We start from the raw sequence: 14,701 nt of genomic DNA, 5'->3' as shown, positions 1-14,701 counted from the left end.
ATAATGGACTGGCTGGAGAATCTTAAGAAACCTAAAAAATAAATAAACAAGACTAAAAGTTTGCATTCAACGTCAGGGGCAGAGCCTCTCAGAAAGGTCCGAATAAAAAGAGGAACCAGGGAGCAATGTGGGCAGAGACTTACATTCCCAGAACTCCTTGAATTTTGACAGTGAACCTTCTTTTTGAAATGAGATTACATACACACTCACACAGACACACTCTGAGGATTGAAAAAATAAAACATTCACCAGATAACCTTCACCTCATGACCCATATTGGACCACATCACCTGAGGTGCACTCTGAATTCATATTGTTTAATAAATACTGTAAGTGTCCTGTGCTTTGCACAGTTGTATTGCTTTATGTTTTGGGGCTTAAAATGTTAATTTATGATGTTAAATTGTTAGAAATACATGACTGTTTTGTTAACCCTCTTTAGGTATATTTACTTTTTAATCTACCTAGAGCCTCCAGAAATCAACAGTGCTTGGGTATCTTTCTCATCTTTTGAGAGGTCAGGGATTTGGTTCCAGATTGGCCTGAAGCCTATTCACCTGGGGTCTGCAGATCCTGGGTTAGCATCTTCTGATGAATACATTTTCTTGTTCCTTTAGGCTAGGGATGCAAACAAATGAGAAGTGAGATTAAGGAGATAACGGGCTTGAAGGAAACAAAGCAATACACCATATAGAGAGATTTAAATAGTGCTGGAGTAAGCGCCTGTGTCTCAGGGAGGCTGTCAGTGAGCCCAGCTGCTTGGTGCCTTAACAAGAGGCAAGAAGCCAAGTCTAGGCTGTAAGCGTATATCTGTCCTCCGTGTCAGCAGATAACACAGCTAGTGTTATTGTTCTCTTCTGGCAGCTCTCCCCTGAAACACTGTGGGATGCCACACTCGGCCCAAAGACCGAACACACAGCAACAGATTTCTCTAAGGGGAAGAGTAAGAAAGAATGTTTCATCCTGTTCTTTGTAATATTCAAGACTCTAGCACATCAAGATACACTATGGGTAAATTGAGGAGTTGATAAAATGTGTCTTAGCCTGTTTCCTGTTCCCTACCTTCATACACCCCCGTAGCTGAATGTTGAAGAGTATATTCTCGAAAGGACAATTTTAATCTTGGAATAATGTGTTCACTTCCCACATCCTTACCTTCTAACACATCCTTAAGTTTCTTCTCCCCTCAAGCAGAGATCAGTTTTATGCTGACTGTCTTTGTTACCAGGGAGGGAATGCTCTCATAAACGTATACTGAAATGCTGTGCACTCATTGTGTAACGTGCCCCAAGGACTCCTGCATTATCACCATCATTGTAATAGCTACTGGTTACAGAGTGCCAACCACCGAGAACTCACAACAGACATCATCCCTCTTCCAGCTCTGCCTGATGGCTGTGGGACATCGGACAAGAGGCTCAGTGTCTCAGAGCCAGGGTACAATGAAGATACGAAGACCCACCTCCCTGGTGTGTTTTGCAGATGAAAAACTATGATGCATGTAAGACCCCCCCGCACACTCTCTGGCCCTAGGCGTGTGCTTACTAAATACCAGTAGTGCCCCTGGTAGTGGCAGAAGCAACCGCATTTGTTGTTGTTAGACTCAAGTTGAGGCATAAATAAGTTACAAAAGATGCCCAAAGATTGAAATTCAGTTCTACTTCCAAAATCTTTGTTCTTCTCACGATGCAGGTGTAGGTAAGGATCATTGTTTGTTATACACATGTGTATTAATAATGAGGGGATTTCAGGATTTGCTGGGGGAGATGGGGTTGGCCGAACGGGGAGCTGAAAATAGTACCACAATGGTTAAAAATGAAAATGCTACTATCTTCTGCCATACCAGTTTACATTCGTGGTACCCTTTCATTCATGCCACATGGATTTAATAACTGCCTATGTTGTGTCCAGCACAGTGCTGGGTACTCAAGATACAAAGTTGAATTCGAGAGAATCTCTGAGCTCAAACGCATACAACACACATTCATACTCAAAATCATACCAAGGAAGGCAAAGATTAAAAACTCCTAGATTCTTGAGCACTGCTTCTTATTTGCAGAAAGATGCCTGCAGCTCTATTGAGCTTTGGGTGCTATATAGTTCACATATGTTTTGGACAAACCACTTAACCTCAGGGTGGCCTCTGCTTCCTTGTCTACAAAATGAACCCATCTCCCTTTATAGAGATACTGTGACTGACAGCAAAGTGATGATGAAATACAGCTGCCAAATCTTCAGAGACATACCAGGCAGTAATTTGCTATGGAAGAAACAGAGGAAGAAGCAGCAAACAGCAATCTTGTTAACATAACACCTTGCAAGAATGAATTTGGATTAGATGAGCATAATCTTAAAGTTGGAAAGGGAAACCCTTGGCGGTTACCCACCGAAGCCTCCGATCCACCTACAAGGTTTACATAACTGCAAACGTTCAGTCTAAGTCATTTCTCTTGGTCTCTCCTGAAAACATTCTTGAACTATACTCTCATAAAATACATATAGCTAAAGCGGTTCATGTCACCATGATGCCTCTGAAAGGAAATCTGTAGAATACAGTTCTTCCAAGGGAATCATCCTTTTAAGACCTGGGCTTTCAAAAATTTTTATGCTGATCTGAACAGAAAGTACTGCTATTCAAGTACAAAGGTGGCGTTATTGACTATATTAGCAGGGTCTAAGGTTTTTTATATGCGCATGTGACACAGAAAAGATGGTACACATTTCTGTAGTAGGTGTGGATGCGTGGCCACCTTGTAGGTTTCCCTTCAAAACTAGGAAGCTTTTCTGGGGCACATGGTCAAAGTTAGGAGTGCACAATTTGTCCATGGAGTTGAGTAAAGCCAACCCATACATATGTACTTTGAAACTGTGATCTCAGCAGTGTGGAATACAGACTTGGTGGGAGATGAGGGGGAAAATAGAACATAGCTGACCAACTGCCAAGCAATTAATGCCAGCAAATACACAAGCAATATTTTAGAAACAGCTATAAAAAACAAAAGATGTCTACTCTTGCTTCTCCCTACAGTCCTTTTCCTAACAGTCTGCTTACCCATGCTGTATTATTTGCTGTATGATGCTTGTTACATATGTTTTATTACACTTGTCAGCTTAGTCCTTATTATGTTTGCTCTACATTATACAATATATCTCTGGGTAAAGGAGTAGAGTAATTTGTAGGCCAGTAACTGTCAACCTTTCATCTCCTACCTAGGAAACCCATTTTTCAAACCACTTCTCTGTCATCTTTCCAAAATACACAGCAAGTGCAAGCAGTCAAAACAGAACGAACTTAGGTCTTAAGTTCAAAAACAGTTATTTAAAAAAATCAGTCAGAAATTGCAACAATATGTCACTGGTCTCTAGAATGCATTTTTATTTTTTTCTGAATAGTTTTATACATGCATAAATGGAATTTATTAACCCCCTTGCAGGGAATAGAGCTTGAAAGTCCTGGTTACAATGGAAAAGAGCAGGTGTTAGGATCAGGCAGGTCCAGGTTTGAAAGAGGTACCTACCAGCTTTAGGATCATGAGCTAATTACTGTACCTCTCCCAAGATATTCTCCTTATGTATATATTAGAAATCAAGGGGCACCTGGGTGATTCAGTTGGTTAAGCATCCAACTTCAGCTTAGGTCGTGATATCTTGGTTCATGGGTTCAGGCCCCACTCTGTTAGCACAGAGCCTGGACCCTGCTTCAGATTCTTCAGAGAGTGTCTCACTCTCTCTCTGCCCCTACTCTGATCATGCTCTCTCTCTCTCTTTCTCTCAAAAATAAACATTAAAAAAAAAGATATAAAAATACGTACTTTACAGGATTGATGTAAGGATTAGAGATAATGTGCTGAAAGTGCTTGGAATATAGCAAATGTTTAATAAGTAATGGGCAGTGTGGTTATATTTATGTTTGGCTCAGTCACCTTCTCTGCCCCTCTTCCCTCCACTCCCTGTGCCTACCCCACGGGTCTGTGTGAATGAGTGGATGGAAGGATACCACATTAATCATTAATGCTGGTGATGTGACCGATGCGTTTTCTGAAAGTCTGCTTCTTCCTTCAAGCAGGGGAACAGAAGAAAGGAAAGTGATACCTGAACTCTAAGCACATTTGTCCTTGGAGATGGACAATTAGTTCATTTAAAAACATACTCTCCTGCCTTCATAAGTGGCTACATTTTTCAAAGGATGATGAATGGAGGAAAGCAAATGAACAGGCTGGCTCATTCAAAATATCTCACATCATTTTACAGTGATTCAGCACAGACACTTTGGTGTAGCAACTGGTTTGTGGAAGGCATTTTTTACAACTAAATCCAAACATGTCATTCTCACAGGTTGAAATGAATCTTGCCAGTGGCATCTGCCCATGGGGCACAGCACGAGGACAGAAGGACAAAGACCAACTAACAAATGGAAAGACTTAGTTCAAGGAACAATATTGAATTGTTTTATTAGAAGACTTGAAAAGTCAAAGCCGGGGTTTCATGTATGCTCTGAAATACCATTTGGTATCCAGAGCACTTCTTTCCTTGCTTTTTGAGTTGTTTGCAAGAAATCCATGGGGCAGAGATCATTTATCATTCATCTTGCTATCCCCCAACCAGTAGCACAGGAGATCATATTTTGAAGGTGCTCTCTATGTATTTGTTGAATTTAATTGCAGGAGCAAGAGTGTATCCTCAAGTTAGCCCAAGAAAATGATATGTTAAGAAGTCGGAGGGGCACCTGGGTGGCGCAGTCGGTTAAGCGTCCGACTTCAGCCAGGTCACGATCTCGCGGTCCGTGAGTTCGAGCCCCGCGTCGGGCTCTGGGCTGATGGCTCAGAGCCTGGAGCCTGTTTCCGATTCTGTGTCTCCCTCTCTCTCTGCCCCTCCCCCGTTCATGCTCTGTCTCTCTCTGTCCCAAAAATAAATAAACGTTGAAAAAAAAAAAAAGAAGTCGGAAGGGTTATATTGGAACAAGCTGTTGGTTGGGAAAATACGGCAGCTGATTTCGGTTTATTTAACAACACGCTGACTTCTCCAGGCTAGGAGGGACCTTTTCATTTGGTCAAGTCCAGAGAAATAAACTAGCTGCAAAAAAAAAAAAAAAAAACAACAGGCTTTATGAACTCACCATTGCAAACGGATCATGCACAGACTCAGTGTGGAGTCAAACTGGAATGAAAAAAGAGCCATTAAAAGGAACACCCCAACAAGAAGAGTAAGAAATGACAAAGTTTCCAGTTTTAAATTTTTATTGATGCCAATTTCTTAAAATATCCATGTCTGTGCCTGTGGCCAAATACACTAATAAAATTAACAAATAAAACTGACCTTGACTACCACACAACTTCTCATACATTATCTCTTTCAACTCCTGTAGCAATCTTGAACTGTCGGCATTGTAGGGAGAATTAAAAGAAGCTCCAAGAGGCTGAATTATTAACAGCAGGTCACACCAAACCTGCCTGATCACAATCCACCCCCCCCCCTTTTAACTACCCAGTCATATAGCTCCTTTTACTAAATATCTTTTACTAAATACCTTTTACTAAATATGCCCAATATTTGGATTTGGCATTGCACAGAACAACAACACATTCCTAGCACAGATTACCACTATATTGCAATCCTGGTTCCATGCCAGACACAGTGTAAGCACTCCATAAGTATTTGTCCAAGGACTGTTAGAATTATGAAGTGAACGACTGAATACACAAATAATGAATAAATGGACAAACTACCAACTGGAACAAAAGTATCCAGAAATTTTAGCTGGATACAGCAAAAGCCTATCTTATGTGGTGTGTCTAATTTTCTTTACTTTGGAAATGTTGGTTCCAAATGGGAGAATGATTTCAGGGATGAAAAATAAAAAGTTTGTATCTCAGCATTCGAGAATTAGCCCTTCATGAATCCAAAAGAATGAGTAATACACATTTATGTGTTTATGTTGCAGAATTTAGAAGATTCTAGAAATAAGAAACTACTTTTGGGATAAGACTCTCCCCCAGAACAATAAAAAAAAAAAAAAAAACCAAAAAAAACAAATGCATAGATCTAGAAAAGTATGATTTACTTTAAAAAAACAACTTGAAAAGATACCAGGCAACTCTAATACAGCCATTTTATGTGTCAGTCATTCTGCTTCCCTTCCAAAAATGTGTGTGGAGTGGAGTGTGGAGTTGAAAGACCCAGTAGTAGTTGACCTATACAGACACACATACTGGGTACACAATTTAAAGGGCTATGGCACACAATTCAAACACGAGTTGGGAAACATCACTCTTTGCTGTAGAATGCAGATTTGCACAGTTTCTGCCAAAGAAATTCTGCCAAAGAAATTGTATGTTACCTTTACAGACAATGATCTGAGCCTCAAGCGCATCTCACCATTACCCTAGGGTCTCTCGAAATGACAGCCTGGTTTGCAATGTATGGTTCCAATGGCTGCCAGAGGATATCAGGTAATTGTTTGAGATGGAGACAATGTCATCTATCTTTCTGAGAAATATGATTGCCATTCATCAGGAAAAAGAATGCCTATGAACAAATGGAGTGACACAAAAAAAGATTTATGTATCCGATAGAAACTGGATCCAATCTGGTGTGTCCTGACCAACCCTTTGAATTTTTCATATATGTAAATGAGGTTTTGAAAGTGGTTACATACATCTCTGTTGTTGAAGTGCCATCATAGTGGACACAGAGGCCAAGATTACCCCTAAATGGGATATCGGATAAAATAATAAATTAAGATGAAAAATTAGATAAAAGGGCCAGGGATGGAGAAGTGATGGATTCCTTATTTTCACCAAAGAGAGGAAGCAAATGCACTCCTTATAGTGCCATTTTTCCTGTGGATATTTATGCCTATAAGTGTGAAGAAAGAAAATGCCCAATGAAAGTGACCAATAAATTCTAGGTTGAAAACCTCAGAGCTTCACAATAATAACACCCTCCTCTCAAAAAAGTTCACCTGCAGAACCACTGGCTAATCAGAGCCAACAAAGAGTCCTTCCCCAGACACCAAATTAGTAACAACAGCTGAGGTTAAGGGAGTCCAACAAAAGAAGCTTTAAACTCCTTGAAAATCCCTCTCCTACTTCATGTCATTTATCTTCATCCATTTACTCAAGTATTTACATATATATTTGTACAAAGAACTATGTTAGACATTGTAGAAGAGGCGAAGATTCATCAGGCATGAGTCTTACCCTCTGCAAGCTGATAATCCAGCAGGGCAAAATAAAGGAAAACCCTGCAACTCCAATGTGGAGGCTGATTACTGCAGCATGGAGGAGGCGGTGATTGCTGTTGTAAAAAACTGCAAGAATTTCCATGAGAGAGGCATGGGGCGAACCAGAATGAAGCCATTTTTTTGAAACTCTAAGGAACATCATGCCTAGCACAAAGTGCCCATTAATAAATTATGGATGGGCTAAAGGAAGTGCCACTTTGCATCACTACACATTTATGGGATGCTCATTTAGAATGCATTTAGAACTGCCCCAAACTGGGCTGATTCATTAGAATCCTGATGATCTCAGAAATATTTTATATGCGGATACAACTGTATGCCCATTACAGCACTAGACCTTACAGCTAATTTATATTTGGTTCTCAGCCAATGAGGACTAAGAGCCATTTGTGGGGCCTTTCCCAATCATGTGCTTACTCCAGCAGGTCCCTCTTTCTGCCATTACTTTCATGCCAATGGACACTGGTTCAAGACAGCAGACCAAAAGTATGCAAGTGATAGTGCTAAGGATTCTACAAGACATCGAGGAAGATCCTGGATGGCAGCAGGTAGGCCTCACTGCAACAGCTCCCAGTGCCTCCAAGGAGATAGGCTAAGAAACCCAGAGCAGCAGACACAAGTTGCCTGGGAGAAATCCTCTGACATTCTGCAGAGTAGCATAAGCCTCACGGCAGCCTGGAAAGATTGGCTAACAACAGTATTGAGGACAAAAAGAAGAGATGTTAGGGCAGAGGCATAGCACAACTTCGGGAGACTTGAAGAGAAAGAAGGGTAATTGCCAAAGTATGACAACAGCTGCATATCTCCATTCTATCATGCCATAATAATCATATAGAGCACCAATTTAACTAACATGACCATTTCCAAGAGCAGGTGTCCACAATAAATGGGATATGCCTGTAGTTAGAACTCGGGGGTGGAGGTGGAGGAAGATTCAAAACACTATTTCTATTTCAGATACCCCAAGAGCCCTGTAATTAAGGATATCCTAAGGGTTTGGAAAAGTAGACTGTCTGTAAGCAATGGTAGTTCTTTAAGGCAATTGTGTAACACAGAGGAGATCTAATAAAAGAATGAGTTACTTTTGTTCAGCACAAAAGGACAACCTCAGAGTAATTTTGGCTACCTTTCACTACTATAAAAAAAAGTTCACCTGACGTATTAACCTAATATTCACAACTTTGGGACAGAAAGGGAAAGAAACTTACAAAGGAATATGGAAACAACACTTAAGCACTAAAAACAATTATTTCCTACATAGGGAAGCATTAAAGCCTCATGGTTAAAAGTGTGGGCTTTGGGATCAGGTCATTCTGGAATCTCATGCCACCCCCATCATTTAACAGTTGGGAAAATTACATTACCTCTCGAGCCACAGTTTTCTCATCTGTAAGATGGGTAATAATTGGGGCGCCTGGGTGGCGCAGTCGGTTAAGCGTCCGACTTCAGCCAGGTCACGATCTCGCGGTCCGTGAGTTCGAGCCCCGCGTCGGGCTCTGGGCTGATGGCTCAGAGCCTGGAGCCTGTTTCCAATTCTGTGTCTCCCTCTCTCTCTGCCCCTCCCCCGTTCATGCTCTGTCTCTCTCTGTCCCAAAAATAAATAAACGTTGAAAAAAAAAATTAAAAAAAAAAAAAGATGGGTAATAATTGACATTCTTTATTAGAGATTTTGCGAGGACTAAATAAGAGAATATGTATTGAGTACTTAGTTCATGAGTGCTCAAGAAATACAGCTTTTCTTAATGTTTTCCCCCCAAATTGTTCTGCATTATTCATTGCCTAGATTAGAGGGTGAAGCTGCATCATTAAGCTTACCCAGTTCTCTCTCTGGACCCCTTATGGATTTGAAGGGAAGGAAGCAGAGCAGTCACACAGATCCCTTCAGGGTTCAGAGCCTCCTACAGAGAGATATTTTGGGCAGGTCAGAGGGCACCATATGGTAGTGCTGTCATTCTCCTTGCCTGAATGGCACAGTCTCTATCTGCCAAATTGTTAGCGTCTCCATCCCCAGTCCCATGAAACTCCAGCCCTTGCTCCTCGTTTGTTAGATGTCACTGGTGCCAGCATGATTTCTTGTACACAAGGATGTTTGGACAAAAATCTGCACATTTTTAAAGTTCTCTTCTTTCCAGTTACATACTTTCCCTTGTTGGCAAAATTCAGTCTCCATGGACTATCATCACTATGCAAGTGGCTCCAAAATCTAAATGTTTGGCTTTGGCCTCTTTTCAACTTCTATATACCTGCTGGGCTTCCTCCATAGACCTAGCAGCATCTCACACTCAAGGCCAAAGCCAAATATCCGTTGGCCACTCCCATCCATTATATTCCACCAACTTCTCTCTGAGTTGATGGCATCACAGGCCTTTCTCTACTGTCCAAGTGAAAACCCATTATCTATTCCCCTCCTTCCATTGGCTCCTGATACCTAATAATCAAACATATTCACTTTATCTTGTCTCTAATTCTTTCAAATATCTCTTTTCTTCCAGTTCAACCGTCTTTCCCTTCTTCTTTACTTCTTACCCAGATTCATATGTTCAACAAGAAATTACTGAGGATTCACCATGAACCAGGTGCAGCAAACTCTATGTATTGGGGACCTAGAGGTGAATGAAATAGACATGATTCTTGACCTCATAGAACTTCCATTCTAGGCAAGGAATATAGATCTTGAACAAGTAAACAAATGAGCAAGATAATCTCAAATTGTGATATGGGTAATAAATAAAATAGAACCAGCTGATATGAAAAGAACATCTTGGGCTGGGAGTGGGGAGTCAAAGAGAAAAGGATGGGGCACTACAGGCTGGAAGTCTTTGAGGAAGTGATATTTGAGCTGAGTCAAGAAAACAGCCATGTAAAATTCTGAGAACAGCATGCTCTAGACTAATGGAATGGCAGGAACAAAAGCTCATATGTCTGAGGTGAGACTAAGCTTGGCTTGTTCAGGGAACCAAGGAAGCCAGAGAGTAGGAGCCAGTGAACAGAAATGAGAGTGCAGGTCTGAGAAGCAGACAGGGGTCAAATTGGGCAGGGCCCCATGTACCACAGTAGGAGCTTGAATTTCATTCTAAGTATGATGGGAAATCATTTGGTTTTTAAAGTTGAGTTTAGCTTGCTGGGAGAGATAATGGATTATAGGGAAACAAGACTGGTTGTATAGCAATGAATTAGGAAAACATGGCAGGGATCCAGGTGATAGATCCTGGTGGCTGGACTAGGTTCGAGAGAGGATAAATGAGGAAAAACTGGGAAGGATTTTGCTTGCATTGTGTAGATACCGGTGCCAGGATCATTGTGTGGATCTGCTAATGTTCTCCTTCCTTCCAAGCTTTTTTCATCTCGGTTCATTCAACACAAAGCTGACAGTGTCCTCCTTCCAAAGTGCAAAGTTGTTTGCCCAGATATCTTAATTGGCTCCCCATTGTTTTTAGAATAATGTTCTGGATGTAGATCCAAAGCCCTATGCTCTCTGGCCTCAACTACTTTAGAGATACATAAAGGGGCTTGCAAGGAAAGGGGAAAAGAGTTACAAAGCAGTTCAGAAGTTCTGAGGTAAGTCATTTCACAAACAATGCTCTGCAGAGGAAGTGGTGCTGGCTTTTGTACGTGAAGAACCAGCATTTTTAGCTCTTTAACTGCTCTCAATCTGAGAGGTTCTGTCTTAGATGAAAAGAGTCATTGGTCATGCATCGACCAGTGGTTGTGCTTTAACTTCCAAGGGAAGACATAGGGAAGTTTTAGGAACTATAAAAAAATCAAGTAATCCCTTAGAATACGAACTAATAAGTGAATTAATTTTGTTACAATTCTTGACTTCATTCGTTCCCCTGAAATATAATATCCAATTATAATGCAAAGGAACAAAAACCCCACAACAAAATTTAATGGCCAAGGGAACTATAAAAAGAGAGACCTTGACAGAATAAAATCGTGTCTCACATTAAACCTAAGAGTTCCCTTCCTCTCTGCCTTAAGCAAGCATTTCTTGGAAATTAAAATTCATGTCAGGACCATCAAACCAGACTTGAGAAGTCACCAGCACTAACAATCTAGAGGAACAGAAGGGGGCAGTGTTATCACAGACTCTCACACAGACTTGAGGTGCTGAGGAACTAATTGAACATTCCGCTGAGTAACCCTGTTGACTTATCCACCCCCTCAGAGTGAATCTCAGTTTCAATTGCTTGTTTCTTTCTACTTGCTAAGTCTCAAGTCCCGAAAAAAGTTAGCAATGAAGTCCCCCGCCCCGGGGTCCTGCCAAAGGTTGTGAGAAAATGACGACTTCTCACTGTGGGCTCAAGAAATACAAGCTCAGCTCTGTGTTTATATTCATTATGGTTTTGCTTTTTACAGAATAGATGGTGAAAAAAATTCACCTGTATTGACCATATGGGAAAAACACTTCATATTTAACATGTTATCATCAGAGAGGCCCTAAGGACTCACTCTTTCTTTCTTTCTTTCTTTCTTTCTTTCTTTCTTTCTTCTGCTAGTAAAATGGATATATTCAGCTATATACCCAGAGACTTACTCAGAAACGTTCAGTGAATGTCTGGTTCATGTAGAAAATGGAAAGAAAAGAGTCCTATCCCTCAAGACAATTTAGCAAACAATTCTGGTGACAGCGCCATGTAGGGAAAGCCTGGCAAGCACCCCTCCAAAGAAGGTAAAAATTCTTGAAGGAATCTGAGGAAGAACTCAGCTGCTGTTTCCAAAGTTTAAGGTGGAGAAATGGGAGTGAAATGAGAGGAAATATCCTGGCTAGACAGTGGCTGTAATTGCGCCTTGAAGGACTGTAGAATCTAGGGAGAAAAAAAAAAGAAGTACTTTGCAGAAGGGAAAAATTCCAGTTGAAAGAGAACGTGTGTGTGTGTGTGTGTGTGTGTGTGTGTGTGCGCGCGCGCGCACGCGCGCGCGCGCACTCGCAACAGGAGTATGGAAGCTGGGAAAGAACAGGGAATGATGCAGTTTGGCTGGAATGGAAGGTACCTGTGGAACAAGAAGAGGAGAGTTGCTGAGGACTTTGCACTTAAAACTGTGAAGGACGAACAGTCACTGAGAGTCTTTGAGCAGACATGACAGAAACAAGCTGTTTAACAACAGCCACTCCCACAAGGTCACAGAGAGCTTGCCCACCCTTGTCCTGCCATGTCCTTTCTCACCTCTCAGAGGAGACCCCTGCCCCTCAGCCATTTCCCTCCACAGCTCCACTGAAGGGTACGGCTTTGACATGGAAGTGCTAATCACTTCAGTTTTTGCAACACTTTTGGAAAGTATTTTCCCCTCCCAATCATGGAAGAAAGAGAAATAAAGGTAAAAGCTGCTCTCTGACCATTTTGCCAAGTGAAAGAATGCACACATTTAGTGCTTAACATGGAGTAACAATCAGCGAGGTTCACCTAAATCCAAGAGTGAGAATGCTTTCTGTGTGTTGTTGTCTCTGTGTGTCCATCCATCCATCCATTGATTCATTCAACAAATATTTGCTGAGAATATTTCATGTGCCAGGCAGGCATTGCTGTAGTGGGGACAGCAGTGAAACCAGCCAAAGCTCCTCCTTCATGGAGTTTACATTCTAGACAATAATCAAATAAACATATCAGGTGTCAGATGATGATAAGTACAAGGTGAAAAGGTAAAGCAAGGAGGATATCAATTGCATGTTGCAGAGGAGGGGCATTAGTAGCAAAGAGGGCAGAGGCGACAAGGAAAGAGGTGGGAGAAATGTGTGCTCTTTGGTAGTTTAAGCTTAAAAGGCTTTTTTCCCAGCAGGTGAACTACAGTAAGTAATGATATGCAACAATCAACAGTAATGATAATAGATATAATAGTAATATCTATTATTATATCTGTAGAGACAGACACTGTGCTAGGCATTATTTCATTTATTCTTTACAGTTAACCGATAAATATTAGTCGTATGATACTTTTAGGTACAAAGGAAATTGAGGGAAAGAAAGGAGAGGAGGCAGGAAGGCAGGAAGGAAGAAAGGGAGGGAGGGAGGGAGGAAGGGAGAAAAAGGAAAGAAAAAAGAGAAAGAGAAAAACCAAGGCTCAAATAAATTGCATAGCCTGACTAAGTCATCCTATTCATATGTACAGAGCATGGATTTGAACGCAGACAGTCTGACTCCAGAGCCTGCACTCTTAACCCAGACACCGGATTGGGGTACAGAGATAAATAAGTCATGGAGTCTGTCTTGGAATTGCTCATAGTCTGGTAAGAGACACAGACTCATAAACAAATAATCCTAGTGCAGTGATAGGAGCTATAATCAAGGTATAATAGAGTTAAGGAGACACAGAGGAAACAGTGACTAAGTGCCTGACCGTGGGTGGGAAGAGGGGGGAGTCATCAAAATGCAGACATTCGTGTTTATGTAATTCATTGCTCTCTCTGCGCCTGCTTACCCACAACCAATCTGCAGTTCCTTCCCAAGGCTCTTTCCGGTGGATTTCCCCAGTCTGTCTTCACGGGTTGTGGTTTGTCAGCCTCATCCTGCATGCAATAAGTAGTTCTGACACAGGGGCCACATAAACTCTTTAGAACCATTCTGGAGAAGGAAGAAAAATAATAAAATAGCAATTTACCTTAAAAACCCTCAGAAAAGGATGAGGAATGTGACAATCAGGCAAAGTAAAATGAGATAACCGTGCCATGTTACAATGGAAGAGAAGAGGGAAGAGGATGCTGGCTACCCACTGGAAAAACTCAAGGCCATGTGCATTGTTCAGGCAACTGAAAACATAGTCACTCAGACAGGAAATCTGTATTCCATTACCCAGAAAAATTTGATTTAAACATCCCATTCTTGGGGTGTCTGGGTGGTTCAGTCGGTTAAGTGTCCGACTCTTGTTATCGGCTCAGGTCGACATGTCGCGGTTTTGTGGGTTTGAGCCCCACCTCTGGCTCTTTGCTGTCAGTGTAGAGGCTGCTTGGGATTCTCTCTCTCTCTCCCTCTCTCTGCCCCTCCCCCCATTTGTGCTGTCTCTGTGTTTCAAAATAAATAAATTAATTTTAAAAAATCCCATTCTTAACCTTGTCCACGTATGAACTTCACAAAATTCATGAATCCCCTGAAATTGTATGTAAAACTCTGTGTACCTGTTGCATGTTTTCTAGAGATTATGGAGTTCACACGAATTTCAAAATAGTCCGTGTCCCCCACATAGGTTCAGAGCTATGCATTAAATATTTTCAGAACTACTACTCCAATAAATTTAAGTATAATATAGTCTTAATTATAGACATAATTAAGAAGGTCTGAAAAGTCTAAGTGAATACTTTGATACCATTGTTACTCATCGTATTCATCAAAAGTCTTGCAAATTAGTGTTGCCATCAGATTCCCACAAATGAGTTCAAGACCTCAGGACTTTCACTTAATTATGTTGTATGTAGTTGACCTTTATTTTCCTTTTGGCACTTCTGTACAGGAAGATTAGCTCTTG

This window comes from Prionailurus viverrinus, chromosome A1, assembly GCF_022837055.1.
Source record: "Prionailurus viverrinus isolate Anna chromosome A1, UM_Priviv_1.0, whole genome shotgun sequence".
Lineage (NCBI taxonomy): Eukaryota > Metazoa > Chordata > Mammalia > Carnivora > Felidae > Prionailurus > Prionailurus viverrinus.
The sequence above is the reverse complement of the archived record's forward strand: the minus strand, read 5'-3'. Positions refer to the sequence as shown.